The following is a 5,352-nucleotide window of genomic DNA, read 5'->3' as shown; positions in this document are numbered from 1 at the left end:
CAAAAGCTCTTTTGTTTTGTGCAGTTGGAGTCAGGGAGGAGGAGAAAGTCTGCACAGGAAACGGGTGCATTATTTTGGAGCTTGCCACCTCGCCATTGGGTTTGGCCTTACCAATGGGTTTGGCCAGTTGGGGCTGGGGCAATGAACAGGAATTACAAGGGATTGCCTGGCTCAGAGTGGAAGGATGAGGAAATCTGACAAGGAAAAGTGTGCTGCTTGCTGGAAATGGGTGATTAACACCAAAGGGTTTGCACAGCAGAGGCTGGGAAGCGCCTGCGGCACAAGGCTGGGCCTCCCTTATCTCCCACCTCTTTGCTTTCTGTTGTTCATTCATCCCAGCAGCCAAAGGATTTAAAGGCACATGGGAAGCCCTGTCATTTGCTTTGCATACTTCCTCACACAGCTTAAAAAAATAAGCTCTGTTGTTAGTAGGAAGCGATCACTACTTGGTTGGGTGTTCACCTTCACTCCACAAACAAGGGGCTGGGAAGGAGAGCAGGAAGCCACAAAAATGCATGCCTATGAGCCCCCCATGCTTCCCTCCCAGATTTACTAAGACAGGGGCACACATTGGTGGGTAATTGGTTTTGAAATGAGATCAAGCCTGCAGGAAAGTCATACATACAAAATAAATTTCATCTGAATCATTCATTGAGTTTATACTAGGTGTAAATCAGAGTCCCCTGACTGAACAGCATTCGGACACCTATAAGCACACACTGTTGGGGATTTCTGGAGCTCACCTCACTCCCTTCACCAGATGCAAAAGTCAAGGAGCTCTGCTCACCTGGCAGCTAGCAACAGCCTGCCTCCCATGGCCATAGGAGAAGATCCATTTTGCTACAGCATGATCCAAGAGGGACATCTGAATCTGCCAGCTGCCAAGGCTTCCTACTGCTTACCTACACCATCACTCATCAGTGTGTCTTTAATTTGCAGCAAGGGAGTGATTGGCCTGGAAGAGCCCACCCCAGGGAAGCTGCTGGGCTTGCAGCACTAACAGAGCACTATAAGGCACAGCTTAGAAGCAAAGCACTCCCTTGCACAGGTCCAGAAAGCAATTGATAGCATTGCACAGGCAGTGTGATTTGCTGGACAACTATCAACATTCACAAATAATGGAAAACATGCTCTCTCCAACACGCTCCAATGCAGAGCAATAGGATGCTGCAGATGGGGTGGTAGCAGGAGCCAAGATTGCATGGTGAGCTTGGAGCTTGAACTGGTGAGCACTCAGCATGCCCTCCCCTCTGCAAGGTATTGGTGGCATTGGGTCAGCAAGCCACCACTTCCCTCTAGAAGCTTCCTTCTGCCAGGGATTTCCAGCCCAGCTGCTGCTGGCACTGAGGCGTTCAGCCCCTATCTGCAATTTCAAAGGCAGCAACTGAGCAAAGGTGAGCCCTTCTCTTCCCAAAAGAGGCAGATGTGCTCTCGTGTCTGAGTCATGGGGATGCTATCCTGGATCAGCCCTTCTGTGCACTGCTTAGCCAAAATAAATCAGACAACCTCCCAGTTTGCCAGGTTTTGTGTACATGCTCAAGGAGAAAAATCATGGACAAATGGACAGAGAAAGTCTTATCTGAACTTTAAGCATGGAATTCCTCCTAGATTATTTCCAGCCCCATATAAAAGCCTGAGCTCATTAGGGCATCTTGTTCTGGTCTAACTGCTCATCACTACCGCTCCCTGTTGGAGGAAGTGTGAGTGGCACATTTCTAAAGGTGCGACAGCTCCACCACCAGGCAGGGAGCTCCAGTGTGCCAAGGCTGGACCCCAGCTGGATGAATGCCCAGGCTGGATGAGACCCTGGGCAACCTGACCTAGTGGATGGCAACCCTGCCCAAGGCAGGGGCTGGAACCGGCAGGGCTTTAAGGTCCCTTCCAACCCAAGCCATTCGATGATTCTGTGATTCTATGGTTCCACGAGTCCATGGTTCTATGATTCTAATGCCTGGGGACACAGTGTTGGTAGATGAGAGAAGAGCAACTGATGGCATCTACCTGGACTTTGTTCCACACTGTTCTACACAACATCCTTGTCTATAAATTGGAGAGATCTGGATTTGGTGGAAGGACCACTTGGTGACAAAGAATTGGCTGGATAGTTGCATTCCGAGGATTGTGGTCAACAGCTTGGTGTCCAGGTGGACACCAGTGATAAATGGAGCTTCTCAGGGTTTGGTATTGGGACAGGCTTGAGGAGTGAGCCCATGTGAACCTCATGACATTCAACAAGGCTAAGTTCAAGGTCCTGCACCTGGCATGGGGCAATCCAAAATAGACGCAGGCTGGGCAATGATGAGATTGAGAGCATCCCTGTGGAGAACGACTTGGGGGTTCTGGTGTGTTCACAGGGCCAATGGTATCCTGGGCTACATCAGCAGAGGGGTAGCAGCAGGGAGAGGGAGGGGATTGTCCCCCTCTACTCTGCCCTTATGAAGCCCCATCTGCAGTATCCATCTGCTGTATCCAAGCTTGGGGCCCCCAGTGCAGCAGGGATGTGAAGCTGTTGGAGTGGGTCCAGAGGAGGGTCACTAAATGATCAGAATATGCAATGTGGAAATTCCTAAGGTAAGAGGCAGTCCTTGTGCAAGGGGTGCTCATTGAGCAAAATGAGCATTTACACACCCATTTTGCACCACGACCACCCATTGCATTGAGAGGTGCCCACAACCCATTTTGCTCATTTCTCCTATGAGGAAAGACTGAGGGAGCTGGACTTGAGAAGAGAAGGCTCCAAGGAGACCTCTTTGTGGCTTTTCAGTACTTGGAGAGGGCCTGCAGAAAAGCTGGAGGGGACTCTTTGTCAGTGGGTGTAGGAGTAGAACAAGGGGTGATGGTTTTAAACTATAAGAGGGTGGGTTTAGAGCAAACATAAGGCTCAGCTGGACTTTCACCACCAGCAGTAAGTCCAATGTGCATCCTCAGAGAGAGGATGGGCAGCATCTAATCTGCATGAATCGCCCATTTTCATGTAAGCAGACAGTTCCAAGTGTGTTGAAGACTGACAAACACTTTGCTGCCTGGAGATGGGGTTTACCACAGAGAGATCACGGGGCTGCTGAGTGATGCACGTCCGCCTCCCCCATCCCAGAATCCAGCTCTTCTGAATGAGCACTTTTGCTCCCAGAGGCATCTTTTATCTCTGTCCTGAGATGATCCAGAGGTCTTCACAGCCACTTCTCAGGGTTCACAAATAATTCAGCTATTCAGGAAATCAGTAAAATGAGTGCAAATGAATGGAAGGCTCGGAAGGGAGACAGAATGGGTAAATTCAGCCTTTTGGGGACTGAAGAGGACAGTGTAATCTACCCCTGACACAGACTGACTCGCTTAAGGAGCGGCTGAAAAGCAGGGTGATAAATGGTGTGAAACACAGCAACTGTGAGACCCTGCAGCAGCAGGTGCCCTCTGAAAGGTTCCCACCAGCAAAAGAGATCAAACTGCTCCGCTGCAACCAGAGAACCAGGCAGTCCAGCTCTGGGAAGCTGTGCATTGATAAACCCCGGCCTCCCAAAGCCAGGTGAGAGAAATGAGCTCCTGTGGTCACTTTGAAGTGGTTTTGCAGCTTGCTGGGTTCACTGCCGAAACGCGTCCTGGAAGCGCGGGCGCAGGAGGAGCCAAGTCCAGGAAGAGGAAATTTACTCATTGCAACAAGCAGGGCCCTGGTCCTGCCCAGGAATGAAACAAGGGTGAGCAGAAGGAGGGCCTCACACCCTGTTCTGACCTCCTCTGCTCCAAGGCTTTGCTCCCTACTTCTGCAGTGTTTCAACCAAGCTGCCCACAGTGGTTTCAGCAGCCACCACTGCTTTGCTGCAAATTTCATCCCCACACTGCATCCACCCAACACTGCATCCACCCAACACCATGCTGCACCCTTCCCAAACCCATTGCTCTTCCCTCCCAACACCACCGTTCCCCAACACAGCCCTCTCTGTAGCCAGACAAGGCCCAGTGCTGGCAGTGAGCACTCGGTTAGCCCGCCCTATTCAGGCTTTGGCTCCCTGCCTCGAGGCTGGAGCCATGTCAGCTCAGAATCCTGAGCTGTACTTAACTCCAGAAAGCCTCAGTGGAAATGCTCCATTAAGAAGAGAAAAAAAGCAGGCGGTGACACAACTTGTTGCTTTATTAAAAATGAAGGTTGCATTTTCCTCCCATCCCTTGCCTGGTGCAGAAATCCAGACTGCAGCACCGTGACTCCAGGTGCAGTGCCACCATCCTCCTTTGAATCCTTGTATTCACTGCCCTGGTTATCACCCCACTGGATGAGGGCTCTGTCAAAAAGTCCTTGCACGCATGCTTGCTTTGCACAAGGACTGCCCCTTGCACGAAGGATCCCCTCACCCTCTATGCATGCCCACTTTGCACGAGACTGCATCATGCAGGTGCCCTACCCCTTGCACAAGGAGCTCCTGTACCTCCAGTGCACACCCAGTTTGCACAAGGTTCTCCCTAGCACAAGGGTTTCCCACAACCCATTTGCACACCTGTTTTGCAAGAGGAGTGGCACTGCACAAGGATGATTCCTTGCACAAAGGACTCCCACAACCCACTTGTACACCTGTTTTGCACAAGGAGCACCTCTTGCAAGAGGGCAGCCCCTTGTACAGGTGTTCCCACAAGCCATTTGCACATCCATTTTGCACCACGACCACCCATTGCACGAGAGGTGCCCACAACCCATTTTGCTCAATGAACACCCCTTGCACAAGGACTGCCCCTTACATTAAGGGTTCCGCAACCCATTTGCACACTCATTTTATACGAGAACCACCCTTTGTACGAGGGGTTCCCACTGTCCATTTGCACACTCATTTTGCACCATTAGCACCCTTGCACAAAGGCTGCTGCTTGCACGAAGGCTTCCCATTACCCATTTGCATACCTGTTTTGCATGATGAGTACCCCTTACACAAGGATTGTTCCTTGCACAAGGGGTTCCCACAACCCATTTGCACACTCATTTCACACGAGGGCTACCCCTTGCACGAGGGGTTTCCACAACCCGTTTGCACACTCATTTTGCATGATGAACACCCTTGCACGAGGGCTCCCCCTTGCACGGGGGGTTCCCAGTACCCATTTGCACACCTGTTTTGCACGATGAGCACCCATTACACGAGGATTTCTCGCACGAGGGGTTCCCACAGCCCATTAGCACACTCATTTTGCACGATGAACACCCTTGCACGAGGGCTGCCCCTTGCACGACGGGTTCCCACAGCCCACCTGCACACCCGTTTTACACGAGGGCCGCCCCTTGCACGAGGGTCCCCAACACCTCCGCGCAACCATCGCGCACAAGGATCCCACAGCACACACTCATCGTGCAAACCCCCCTCAGCCCCCCCC

The sequence above is a fragment of the Meleagris gallopavo genome, chromosome 7 (genome assembly GCF_000146605.3).
Source record: "Meleagris gallopavo isolate NT-WF06-2002-E0010 breed Aviagen turkey brand Nicholas breeding stock chromosome 7, Turkey_5.1, whole genome shotgun sequence".
Lineage (NCBI taxonomy): Eukaryota > Metazoa > Chordata > Aves > Galliformes > Phasianidae > Meleagris > Meleagris gallopavo.
The sequence above is the reverse complement of the archived record's forward strand: the minus strand, read 5'-3'. Positions refer to the sequence as shown.